Here is a 14,454-nt window from a genome sequence, read left to right as displayed (position 1 = left end):
TCACAATGGGATCCGCTGTCAAGGGTATGCGGACGACATTGTGATTATAGCAAATTTGAGGATATTCTCTGTGACCTAGTGCAACGAGGTCTAAATCTGGCAAAGGGGTAATGCAGGGGAGTTAAATTAAATATCAACCCCTCAAAGACGACCCTACCCGGTCTCAGGAATCTCACRCTTGGGGGCAGAGAGTTCGAGATGACTAGCAGGGTTAAATACCTTGGTCTTACGCTGAATTCTACCTTGCGGTGGAAGCAGCATGTGCACCAAACGTTAGTCAAAGCAACAAAGGCACTAATGGTGTGCAAACGGCTAGCGGGAAAATCCTGGGGCTGTAAGCCAAGGATCGCTAGGTGGCTTTACACCATGATTGTGCGACCGATAATTACATACGGAGCGATGTCCTGAGCTTCTGTAGCGTCGCAGGCTTCGGTGGTAACCCAATTATCGAAGCTTCAGCGGCTGGCGTATGTTTGCATGACGGGCGCTTTGCGAACCTGCCCGACGGCATCTCTGGAGGTCCTGCTGGAACACACACCGCTTCATATASTGATAGGTAAAGTATCCAAGCGCTCACTTCTGCTGATAACAACAGAGGGATGTGGCAAAGGCAAGGTAGTCTCGTCAAAGAGGATGGAGGTGATAAGTGGCAACATTTCAATTGCYCTCCTCCCGAAGGACGGTATTACCAAAACAATTAATTTCACGAAGAAATTTAAGGTTACCCTCGGTAACACGAGTGAGTGGACCACCCCCAGTCTTGAGCAACTGCTAAGGGATAGCACATTGAAGGGGTACACCGGCTCGAAAACGTCGGAAGGAATCGGTGCAAATATCGCAKGTCCACGTAYCAAGYTCTCCATACSGWTGGGAAGCTTTCCGAGCATTTTTCAGGCCGACGTCTTGGCCATAAGTCGGTGTATAGAGATAAACMTCCACCGCAACTATCGCAATGAGCGAATAGCTATACTTAGCTATAGTCAAGCGGCACTAAAAGCGATCTCCTCTTACGAGAACAAATCGGTACTAGTGCAGGAGTGTACAGAACGGCTGAACAGCCTAGCTGAAAAGGACCAGGTGCACCTGATCTGGTTGAATGGTCACAGGGGTATAGCCGGCAAYGAACTGTCTGACGAGCTTGCCCGCTCTGCAGCCTCCACCAATATGGTTGGGCCCGAACCGCTCWCTGGGGTGGGTCCCCATACTGTGAAGGAGCTGCTCCGCAAGGAAGAAAGAGTGGGCAGGGAAAGGCATTGGCAGYGAGCGCATGGTATGCGACATGCAAAGCTGCTAGTTGGGGGGTATAACCAGAAGAGGTTCAAATCGATAATAAACCTTCCAAGGGACAAACTTAGGCTCCTGGTCGCATTTTACACCGGCCATTGCAAGTTGAAAAGGCATTTATCTAACATGGGCTTATCATCCTGCGCCAACTGTCGATTTTGCGACAGGGAGCCTGAAACCCCGGAGCACCTGCTAATCGACTGCATCGCAGTTAGAAGGCGCAAGTCAAACGCCCTTGGATCCATGTATTCCGATAGGGATCACATCGCCTCGTTAGCACCCAGCAGGATGTTGGAGTTCATCAATATGCTGGGGCTAAGTGAGTCCCTGTGAGTTAGGAAAGGGCACAATAGACCTAATGTCGCGGTGCATTCAATTATTTTATCTAGCTATCTTACATGCCAAACAAGCCAAGTAAATACGGGATAAAGGCATGGGTACCTGCGGATATGCGAAAAAAATTTTGGCTAAATTTCCAAATATATTTGGAAAAAGATTCAGCAAAACCGGAACGGCGCCAAGGCCGACGGTTAGGGTTGGATCTAGTAAGTGGGTATGAATGACGGATTATAATAAACGGATAACCTTTTTACAACTCGAGATTTGGCATTACTTTTACTGAATAATAATATGACTTTGATGGGCACTATAAGAAATAATAAGACAATTACCATTACTAAACAGTCGTTTTTTCTTTGATGGATATCATCATTGTTCAATACATTCCTGTAAATTGTACTTGTAAATGGAAACTTGTAATTGAGCACTCTTCATCATAACAAAAATCTTATTGAAAAACATCCCCAAGAGTTGCCGGAATTAAAAGATTTTTATAATTCTACAAAATCTGGAGTAGACACAATTCACCAATTAGTAGAAACATATATAGTACATATGTTCATACGTGCAGGAGACAAACTAATCGTTGGCCCTTAGTTGTCTTCTCGATTAATGTGGATGTTTCGGCGCTAAATGTCTAGGTTTTATGGACAGAAATTCACTTTAATTGAAATACGTCAAAAACATATAAGCGAAAATTTTATTGAAAAACTTGGCCTACCCTCGTTCAGGGTGTAATAACTCGTCGAAAACGCTTACCTAAAAGACAGTTGTCGGCTGGTATTGTCAGGAATGTCTGGGCAGAAGCAGAATAGAGTACTTCGGCGGATGTTGCTATCAAAAAGAGAAAAAGAATTCAGCGAGCCAACTGCGCATTCAATTATATTCAAAAAACTAAGAAATGTTAAGAACAAAATAAAATTATAATCAATACAACTGTGAAATGTTAAATTCAAACTTAATTTGTAGTCAGTAAAATTAATAAGGAGGATGGAGTCATGTGTAGTAGTTCACGCAAGTGAGGAAAGTTCTCAGATCGCCATTCACTTGGGARTGGCCAGAAACGATTCTTTTACATATGACTCAAGCAGCTCACGACTTCCGGTCTTTGACCAAGTATCCTCTGGGTAGCCTAAGAATATCCGTTTCAAGGCAAGCTAAAATGAGAAGGCGAAACATTCCCTGCATAGGGTTGTGCGCTGGGTTTGGGACCCGCCACGTAAAAAAACACCCCCAATGAAAACGCAACAACAGCCCCACTTTTGATGACGACCATGGTAAACGAAATAAGGTCCCTTAATTGGGAAGGTGCCGCTACCCAGCTGGTTGATGTCCTCGTAAAAATAAAGGCTGAAATCACCGCCGTCCAAGAAAAGCGATGGACGGGACAAGGACAGAGATGAGTAGGTCCTTATGGCATTTACTACAGTGGCCATATAAACTAGCGCAAGTTTGGTGTAGGATTCGTGGTGTGAAAGAGACTCCGTCGCCGAGTACTGTCATTCATAATGGTGAATGAACGTCTAGCCACAATCCGCATCAAAGCGAGGTTCTTCAACATATCGCTGATTTGCGCCCACGCCCCGATGGAAGAGAGGACGATGTGGCACTTATGACACTTATGAGAGCTGCCCCCGCCACGATGTCAAAGTCGTGCTTGGCGACTTTAACTCCAGGGTGGGCAAAGAAGGTATCTTTGGCACTACGGTCGGTGAATTCAGCCTCCACGAGGAAACGTCCCCAAATGGGTTGAGGCTGATCGACTTCGCCGGGGCCCGAAATATGGTTATATGTTGTACTAGATTCCAGCATAGAAAAGTTGATCAAGCTCCCTGGCTCTCTCCGGATCGAAAAACTACTAACCAGATCAATAATGTTATGATAGACGTAAAACACGCCCCCAGTGTTTTAGACGTGCATGGGCTGCGAGATCCTAACAACAACTCGGACCACTATCTCGTTGCAGCCAAGATTCGCACCCGCCTCTGCGCAGCAAAAAACGCACCCCATCAAACACAAGGAAGGTTCGACGTCGAGAAACTGCAATCACAACAGACAGCCGAACGATTTTCTACTCGGCTTCCACTCCTGCTCTCTGAGAGCACTCGTCAACAACTCGGTATAGGGGAGCTGTGAGACGGCATTTCAAACTCCTTACGTACAACTGCAACCGAAACCATTTTCGGAAAGTGAAAAAGACAGCTGGTACGACGAGGAGTTCCGTGTCGTAGCGGAGAGAAAACAATCTGCCTACCTCGCAACGTTACGATCGACCGCAACACGTGCGGAATGGGACAGATACCGACAGTTAAAGAGGGAAGCGAGTCGCATTTGCAGACAGAAAAAAAAGAGGCCCAAATGCGTGAGTACGAAGAGCATGATAAGCTGGCCGACAGGGGTAATGCTCAAAAATTCTACGAAAAAATGCGGTGGCTTACAGAAGGTTTCAAGACCGGAGCATACTCTTGTAGAACCCCCAARGGTGATCTAGTCACCGATGCCCACAGCATACTTAAATAATGTAGGGAACACTTCCCCAGTCTGCTGAATGGCAGTAAACGCACAACGCCAGGAGAAGGCGATCCCGATTCCCCAAACGATGGAGCAGAATTCAGTTGCCCTACCAGGAAGAAGTTCGAATAGTAATTACCTGCCTGAAGAACGGGGGTCGGCGGGGGCGGACGTTCCATAGCCCGACCAGGAAAACTTTCGAATGGCATTACCCGCCTGAAGAACAACAAAGCGGCAGGGGCCGATGGGTTGCCGGCCGAGCTATTCAAACACGGCGGCGAAGAACTGATAAGGAGCATGCATCAGGTTCTTTGTAAAATATGGTCGGACTAAAGCATGACCAACGATTGGAATTTAAGTGTGCTATGCCCAATCCACAAAAAAGGAGACCCCACAANTGATAAGCTGGCCGACAGGGGTAATGCTCAAAAATTCTACGAAAAAATGCGGTGGCTTACAGAAGGTTTCAAGACCGGAGCATACTCTTGTAGAACCCCCAAAGGTGATCTAGTTGGCAAAAACAAACAATTTAGTCAGCGTCCTATTGGAGAGGCAAGCAAACGGGAGATTATCAAAAAACTCGCAGCAATCTTGCTGCGCAGCAAAAAGCGGGACCTGGAATCTGGTGAGTAGATGTAAATCTCTCAATGAGAAAAATGGAATTTCCACCCCCTCACCCCCCAAAAAAATATGTGGTTTCTTTTGCTTTTCTTCTTAAAATATTTTACATAATTTAGCGTATTTTTTCGTATTTTTATGAACATAAGTGCTGTTGACAGCTTAGAACGCCACATATACTTTAAATAGTCTAAATTGAATTTTTATATTTCGAAGTAATTTTTTAAATCAAATTTAAAACCATATTCGATGTATTAACACAAGCCTTCAAAATAAAATTCTACAAACAAAAAATATTTTAGGCTTCTTTTAACTAAAAAAATAACTTCCGAAAACGTTTGTGAGGCTCTATAGATGAATACCTGTTTGTTCATATACAGGTATTTCGATGAGCACGTGTACACGAACATATGTATATGGATATTTTCATTGCAATATGAATTCGAGGCGGGCGTAGAAGTATCAGAAACAAGTTTTTCAAAATTTTTTTGCAGTTTTAACTATAAAGTACAAGTTAAATCACAAATATTATTATTGTACGTTAATAGCGAAATACCAACGTAATTTTGCTAGTGGAAAATTACTGAAGCTGTCGGATTTACTTTCACTGTATACACAAATTGTACGCTTATGCTTATATGTATGTACATATACTATATGCACAGTTTTCGGCACTGTAAAAAAAGGTTTCAAGAAAATATGTATTGCATTCATTATTGATAATGGGTTATTCAGTACTTTCATGTTCTGTAAAAGCTTTTCGTTTAAATTTTTCCAGTGTCTCTGGAGCTATGCCACAGCACGAAATTCACCATTACGAACTTCTTTTAAGTAAAAGAGAAAAATAAATAAATATTTTTAGTACATTTATTCGACATTCCCGAAGTAAAAAATTTATAAAATTTAATTTTTTATTCACTAGTAAGTTTTTCATAAATTCTCAGATTGCAATTCATTTATATGTTGATAGTAAGCATATTGTTTTCAAACAACAATTTCTATACAACCATGCTTATATTTGGCACTTTGATATTCGCTGTATGAAATTTCGATGGTACATATGGAAATACACGTAATTCTGTTTCTGCTCAGTATATTGGTTCTAGAAAAAAGGCGTTTAAAAAACAAGTAGAAAGAAACCCAGATATGCTATTTAAGCTTAAAAGTACTCTCAGAGAAAAAACCACTGCTTTTAATATTCAATCATTAATTCAGTATTCGCTTAAAATTCACTATTTTTTATTAAGTAACTACATTAGCTTGCCGTTATTTCTGAAAAAGTTAGTGTCTGCATGGGTTTATTCCAGTACTTGCGGTACTTTTATCGTTTGAGTCAGTTGTCAAAATAAGTTGAGTTGAACACGGTGTTGTTAATGGAGTAAATTAAATACATATATGGAAAGTTCAAGAACTAAAACCATTGGCGTAAAACAGCTAATAATAATAGAATGAATATAAAATCTCTTTAGCGTTAAAATTAAGTTTAAAGTAACTTTGTGAGAATAATGGTTTTCTGATATCTATACATACTATATAAATGTTAAGGAAAAACATCGAATACGATATATACAATTGCACTTTCATTAAGGCCATACTTATAACATACATAAATGTTGTTTCTCATATGTACCTCTGTCGGTTTTATTGAGATGTGAAGTAGCTGTAGAAGCTACTCGTAAACAACCTACTCCAATGAATTGGATGATCAATAGTTTTTGTGCACTTTTTAAGTTTCACCGAAACTCTAAGTTGGTTGTGGTTCATGTTTTGTTTTCTTGGTTCACATCGAACAAGATTCCCGCAAACATCTAATTTGGTGACGTTTAACAACGTTATGTGATAAGCGAACTATCAGCTTCAATAGCAATTTATCTCAACAAGCCGCGTTACGATAACTGGCTTTCTTCGTGACCGCGATGACTGCTAATCAAAAGCAAAGCGTTCTTTAGGTAAACACTTTCGGATGTGTGCACTCTTATGTATATTCATATACGAATAGCAAGAGCCAGTAGAAAACTTCAGGCATTTGTTTAACATCTATGACACATACATATTATATATCAAAAGACAAATAAGAAATAAATTTAATGCGACATTTTTTTAGGCATGGTGTCATATATGTTTCTATCTTTCTTATCGTATTTTATCAAAACTTATTGCATATACAGAGCACGCGGGAAAACTCGAACTAATGAAAACCACACTTATTCTAGTTAACGAATTGTTGGAGCCTTTTAACTTTGTATTTTAATTTATTTGATTCGCTGTAAGCCATGACTTCAATTAATCTCTCCAAGAAGATTTTGAAGCAATCCGATCGCTTTTAATTAGGATTTCATCTAGTTAAAGAATGTATTTGTTTTTACTGACTTTGTACTCTACTGGGCAGTTAAAATGTTTGTTTTCCATTCTAGAAATGTATAATTTTCCCAGAAGAAGCTTCCGATATAACTCGGATTCATCTGCGCTATAAATTTATATTATACATGGTCCAATTTCCTTAATTTTATTTTGTAGTTTAGTTTTGAAAGGCTCCACAAGTTTCGTACGCGAACATAATTTTTCCCTTGTGAATGAAATAAGGCGTAATCCATGAAGCTTTTAGAATTTTAAAATTAAGCCGTTGATCGCGTAATTCTTGATGCTTGGTAAATAAAACCATTCGAAAAGCGCTTTTTTCATTGTAGGAAGTTCTGAAGCACCTTGCGTTTTACGATTACCAGGGCTGGAATTTTGTATAAGCTTTAGAGTGATCATATTTTACTTCAGTTTTAAAGTATATCTGCAACATTGTTGTTCACTTAATTTTGCTAAGGTATCTCACATATTGATTGACATTACGGCGTAAGTTCAACCAGAAGTTTGAAATTCGTATTTACCTAATATGGGCCTAACGAAAGTAATGACCGTCATCTTAATAACATTACAAAAAAAATGTTTTCTCTAAATTTCATAAAGATTAACCAATACATACGGCAACCGACCCGATTATAGCTATTTTTAACACAAGCGCACAGTATTATTAGAGAAAACACATATTTCTTATCTTGGGGCTGGAAAAGCTATAGTCTGATTTCCATACTTTTTGAAGGTAATATGGCTAACCTTAAGGGTGCTGTTTCTGCAAGGTTTTACTCCAATCATTGGAACTTGATTTATACACCTTATAGTGAAGAAATCATATGGAAAGTAAAATTATGATGTATGAGAAGTAGGCGTGGTTGTTGTACGATTTCTCCAATTATGTAACAGAAAGACTTTAAAATAATGGGTTTCACCTAAAAGTCGCCGTTTCATTTAAAGCTTTTACATCCCACGTGTTGCTTTAGGAAGTAATCGCACTTTTCCTCAGTGAGGTTGGTTGATATACAATATGTAGCTTTTATTGTTTATTATATAAAATCATAAGGGGCAGGGAACTTGCCCACTACTAATATCAAGATTTTCAAATATGCGATTGACTTTACTCCTTATTTATTGTTAACGGTGGATAAGGTTCCTTAAGGAAACTCAAATAACATCTGCCTATTTTAATAAAATGTAGTAATGTCAAAAAAAGACCAAATCAATACTACACCTATCTCTCGCATACCTATTGAAAGATTTTCAAACTTCCGGTTGGCTTTATACCCTGTGTATGGTCAACGTTGTGCATATCAATTCAATATTTTAGACTTATCTCTTCAGCTAAGGTTATGTCCGATATATCTCATTTGAGGCTGATTTTAATCTAATTTTCGCTGACGGAAAGTAAATTATAGTTATTAAACTAAATGATTGTACTATAACTTAATAACATACCACATTTGACTGTATTTTATTTTATTAAATTGAATTGAATGATCGAAACTATAACTTAATAAAATACCAAATTTTATTAACGATATTATCGAATAATGAATGTTGAATTCTTTTGCAACATATTCAAAATAAACATATTTATTTATTTTAATATGGACTGTAACTAAATTTACTCATACTATGAAAACTAAGGGAGACTGGCTTCTTAGGCCTTGGTCCCAAATTTAAAATAAAGTGCAAAATTTTTTCCCGTTATGTTAAGTACTTCTTAATTTGTGTTCGCGAAAATGAAAGAATCAAATGGAATTTGAAATTGTATTACAAGAGAGTAGACGGCTTTGCAGTCCGATTCCGCCCATTTTCACACTGTTTCAAAGTAATATTAAAAGAATGTCACGTACTAAACTTAGTCGAAATCGGTCAGTCGGGACCCGAGATACGGGATTTCACCCAAAAGTGGGCGGTTCCACTTCCATTGTAAAATTTTCAGAGGGACTCTCGTAAAGCTTTCTCATACCATTTCGGAGGTAAAATTTAATGTCTCTGGCGTAATCATTTATTGATTCCTTGCGCTTTTAGTTGTTTTGAACAGTACCGTTATATGAGGAGTGAGCGGGGTTATGAAAAACGTGAGCGGTTCCAGGTCCATTGTCCAATTTTCACAGGAACTCTCATGAAGTTTTCTCATTACATCTCGGAGATAAAAATTCTTGTCTCTGGCGTAATCATTTACACTCCAAATCAAAACACTCCAGCTCTGAAAGTATTCGACACAGTACCCGCCGGGGGAAGCAGAGGAAAAGGAAGACCTCCGCTCCGTTGGAAGGACCACGTGGAAAAGAACCTGGCTTCACTTGGAATAACTAATAGGCGCCATGTAGCAAAAAGAAGAAACGACTGGCGCGCGGTTGTTAACTCGGCTATAATCCCGTAAGCGGTGACCACGCCAATCAAGAAGAAAAAGTAATCATTTATTGATTCCTTGCGCTTTTAGTTGTTTTAAAAATCACCGTTATATGGGGAGTCAGCGGGGTCCATCCATTTTCACACTGTCGGTAGGAGTTCTTATAATAATTGAGTTTAGCAAATTTGGTTGTTGTAGCTTCAGTGCCTAGGGGAACGGAGTCATGGGTAGAAGTTCTCTGGTCGCCATTCACTTGGGAGTGACCAGAAACGATTATTTTATAAATGGTTCAAGCAGCCCACCTTGTATCCTTTGGGTACCCAAAAAACATCTGTTTGAAGGTAAGCTAAAGTGAAAAGCCAAAGCATTCCTCTCCAGGCTTGTGCGCTGGGTTTGAGACCAGCCACCTAAAAAACGTTCTTATTGAAAAGGACACAACAATTTCGGATGAGAGACTCCACTTTTGATGACGATAGCGTAAAAAAATATTAAGGATTACGATTGAAGGGCATGCACCTAGAATGCCCCTCCCTTAAGTGGGAAGGTGTCTCTGCCTAGCTGGTTGATGTCCACGTTAGAGTGAAGGCTATCAGGTAAGTAGATCCTGTGGCATTTTCTACAGTGGCCATATAAAAGAAAGCAAGCTCGGGAGAGAGACACCATCGCTGAGTACTGTCATTCACCCCGTGGATGAACGTCTACCCACAATTCGCATCAAAGCGAGGTTCTTCAACATATCACTGATTCGCGCACGCCCCGATGATGTGGCCAAAGATGCCACCTATGAGCGCTTGCAACGCACCTATGAGAGGAAACACCGAAATGGGTGGAAGCTGATCGACTTCGCCGAGGTATTAGATTCCAGCATAAAAAAATTCACCAAGCTACCTGCCAGTCTCCGGGTCGAAAAGCCACTAACCATATTGTCATGTTGTGGCGGTTTCAAGACCGGAGCATAATCCTGTAGAATCCCCTGAAGAGGTCTAGTAATCGACTAAAATTATAGAGGGAACACTTCTTTAGACTGCTGAATGGCAGTGAAAGCATAATGCCAGGTAAGGGCGAACCCCAATCTATAACGACGGAGCAGACATTCCATTGCCCAGCTATGAAGAAATTCGAATAGCAATTATCCGTCAAAAGCGCAACAAAGTGGCTGGGCCGATGGACTGCCGGCCGAGCTATTCAAACACGGCGGCGAAGAGCTAATAAGAAGCATAAAGAGATAGATAGATATTGTTAATGAGTTATTGCACCGGGATCTAGGGTTTATTGTGCCCTCTCCCATATCACATATAGTATGTTCAATAAGGTCCAACAACATGAATAATTCCAGGAGCCTGCTGGGCGCTACTGAGATGATGTGATCCCTGTCTACGTAGATGGAACCCAGAGCAACAAGCCTTCTTCTGCAAATTGCTGGACAATCCAAAATTAGGTGTGCTGGTGTTTCCTGGTCCAAGTCCCAGCAGCGGCAGTTAGCACAAGAGAATATGACTATGCTGAACAAGTGCTTCCTGAGCCGGCAGTGCCCTGTGTAGAGCGCGACGAGGAGGCGGAATTTATAACGGGGGAGGTTAATTAGTTAGAAGCAGCTGTGCTGATCTCCTCACGCTCTCTCCTCCGTGCGGAGCAGTTCCTTAAAAGTGTGGTACTCTTAATCCCTTTACACAAATAAAGGCGGTTCTGCCTTTCTCTACCAAAACCGAATTGATCTCATATGCTCAGATCGCTTTTAGAGCCGCTTGACTGTCACTAAGAATGGCGATACGTTGGTTGCGGTGGAGGTCAATTTCTACGCACTGACTTATTGTAAAGTTATGTAGTCATGTGTACAAGTTCACGCAAGTGAAGAAAGTTTTCTGATCGCCATTCACTTGGGAGTGGCAAGAAACGATTCTTTTATATATGGTTCAAGCAGCTCACGACTTCCGGTCTTTAACCAAGTATCCTCTGGGTAGACTCAGAACAACAATTCGAAGGCGAGCTAAAGTGAGAAGGCGAAACACCCCCTTCACATAAATGTGCGCTGGGTTTGGGACTCGCCACGTTAAAAGCGCCCCCAATGAAGATTACCAACTGCTTCGGATGAGAGACCCCTCTTTTGATCACGACCATGACAAATGAACTAAGGGCTACGATTTGAGGGCATGCACCTGGAATGTTCGGTTCCCTAATTGAGAAACTGCCCCTGCCCAGCTGGCCTCTTTAGTGTGAATCCTTGGATCACCGCCGTCCAAGAAATGCGATGGACGGGACAAAGACGAAGGTAAGTAGGTCCTTGTAGCATTTACTATAGTGGCCTTATAAAGGAGGTCAAGTTTGGTGTGGAATTCGTGGTAGGAGAGAGACTCCTTCGCCGAGTACTGCCATTCACCCCGGAGGATCAACATCTAGCCACAATCCGCATCAACGCAAAGTTCTTCATATCGCTGATCTGCGCCCACGCTCCAACGGAAGAGAAGGACGATGTGACTAAAGATGCCTTTTATGAGCGCGTGGAGCGCAGCTATTAGAACTGCCCCCGTCGCGATGTCAAAATCGTGCTTGGCGATTTGACCGCCAGGGTGGGCAAGAAAGGTATCTTTGGCGCAACAGTCGGTAAATTCAGCCTCCACGAGGAAACATCCCTAATAGGTTGAGGCTGATCGACTTCACCGGTGCCCGAAATATGGTTATATGTTGTACTAGATGCCAGCATAGAAAAGTTCATCAAGCTCCCTGGCTCTCTCCGGATCGAAAAACTACTAACCAGATCAATAATGTTATGATAGACGTAAGACATGTCTCCAGTGTTTTTGACGTGCATGCGCTGCGAGGTCCTAACAACAACTCGGACCACTATTTCATTGCAGCCAAGATTCGCACCCGCCTCTATGCAGCAAGAAACGCATGTCAACAAACACAAGGAAGGATCGACGTCGCAAAGCTGCAGTCACAACAGATAGCCGAACGATTTTCTACTCGGCTTGCACTCCTGCTCTCTGAAAGCAACAAGTCGATATAAGGGAACTGTGGGACCCGATTTCAAGCTCCTTACGTACAGCTGCAACCGAAGCCATTGGTTTTCGGAGAATGCAAAATAACAGCTAGTACGACGAGGTGTGCCGTGTCGCAGCAAAGAGAAAACAGAACTCATAAGGAGCATGCATCAGCTTCTTTGTAAAATATGATCGGACGAAAGCATGCCCAACGACTGAAATTTAAGTGTTTACTCGGTTATAACCGCTTAAGGGGTTTCTACGCTAGTAAAGGAGAAGAACAAAATTTATTGGCTACATTTTTAAAACCTTTTAGGCACAGTTGCCCTTTGCTACTGCGACTCCTGTGTTAAATTACATTTCTATATCTTAATTTAGTGCTTAATTATGGCACTTTATAAGTTTACAGTTAATTGTGTTTTGCGGGCGTAGTAGTGATCCGTTTATGCCCATCTATTTGAGTTTTCTCAAATTCTAGAATATGTTTTAATCATAACAGTACACATTTGGGCCTAAAATAAATAAAATTGGGCAAAAACTTGACCTAGCTCCCATAAAACTAATATTAGGATTTTCGAGCATCCGGCTGACTTTACTATATATGATTGGTGATTGTATGTGAGATACTTTATGAAACCCAGGGAAAATCTGTTTTTGGCAAAAATAGATAAAACCGGGTCGTTATTACCCCAACTCCCATATACTACATATAATGATTTTCGTTTTTCTAACAAACTTTATGAGCAATATGACGATCAGTGTGTGAGTTAAAAATGGTATATGTACATACAGTTTGCCACGAAAATGTTTTTACAAGCCCAAAAATTTTTGATTTGACTCTTCCATTTTAAATAAAATGAAGTTAAGTCGTTAAAAGCTCTTTAATTTTTTACTCAACATATATGTAGTGCATAAGCAGGCATATAACATAAGCACTGTCGAAAATTTTGTAAAGGAAATAAAAAAAACAGTAACAAAAACAAATTATGCCACTTAGATCACTGTCAAAAAAATGTTTTTACAAACAGCGTTTTATGTAGAAATGCAAAATGTTTCGATTCCTGGAAATTTAAATTGATGGAGAAAGTACCGTTGACAGCGACGCGTCATCGCGATAAAGCTAAAAGTTAGTGTTGAAGTGAGCATTAAAGAATTACGTTGTAAATTTAGAAAGTACTTTTTTACGAAAAAACCCGCTATTGTCACAAATAAACAAAGAAAAGCGCCTATCGTTCGCCACAAGTCATATTTCACATAGCGATGCTTTTTGGGAAGATGTTATCTTTTGTGACGATACGAATATTATGCTTTATTATAACGAATCTCCTAATAGAGTGTGGCGTCAACCCTTAACAGCTTTGAACCAAAAAAATATTATACCAGCTGTTAAGTTCGGTAAGCTTTCCGTGATGGTATGGGCCTGAATTTCTAGCAAAGGAGTTGGAGATCTTGTTTATATTGAGGGCCATAAGGATGCTACGCAATATCTAAATATTTTGCGGTCCCACTTACGAAATAGTGCATCTAAATTTGGGTTCGAAGGAAATAAATTTAAGTTTTATCAAGACAACGACCCAAAACATAAGGCGCTTAACGTAAGAACTTGGCTCCTTTATAACTGCGGTAGAGTATTAGATGCATCTCCTCAGTGCCCAGATCTCAACCCACATTTAAAAAAGAAGGTGGAAAAAAGAAATCCAAAGAACCGAAATAAATTGATATGGTATATTAATGAAGAATGGGAGAAAATCCTGGCGAGTATGACCTAGAAAACCTAATTAAATCAATGAAAAGCAGACTGCAGGCAGTTACCGACTCTGGAGGTCAACACACAAAATATTAAAATTAATTATATTAATACATTACCGATTTTTATTTAATTAAAATGTTTATGTAAAAACATTTTCTTGACACTGAAATTAATGGATTATTTTCTTTTTTATTAAAAACTTCAAGTTGTTTTTCAGAAATTTTCGGCAGTTTTCGTGTTTTATAAATATTTGTTTAATAAATATA

General features: G+C 40.3%; 1 protein-coding gene across 2 annotated transcripts in view; it reads right to left on the bottom strand.

Annotated features, from left to right (window-relative positions):
* The window catches only part of LOC108978046 (zinc transporter ZIP3), a gene marked incomplete at its 3' end in the record, with an annotated part of 29,896 nt that overhangs the window by 13,079 nt on the left and 2,363 nt on the right, over nucleotides 1–14,454 (bottom strand). Inside the window, 1 exon segment of one of the 2 annotated variants that reach the window (XM_018948131.1) lies at nucleotides 6,383–6,676. 2 annotated transcript variants of the gene reach the window in all.

The sequence above is a fragment of the Bactrocera latifrons genome, unplaced genomic scaffold (assembly GCF_001853355.1).
Source record: "Bactrocera latifrons isolate USDA-ARS-PBARC rearing strain unplaced genomic scaffold, ASM185335v1 scaffold_996, whole genome shotgun sequence".
In the NCBI taxonomy this organism is placed as follows: domain Eukaryota; kingdom Metazoa; phylum Arthropoda; class Insecta; order Diptera; family Tephritidae; genus Bactrocera; species Bactrocera latifrons.
The sequence above is the reverse complement of the archived record's forward strand: the minus strand, read 5'-3'. Positions and strand labels throughout refer to the sequence as shown.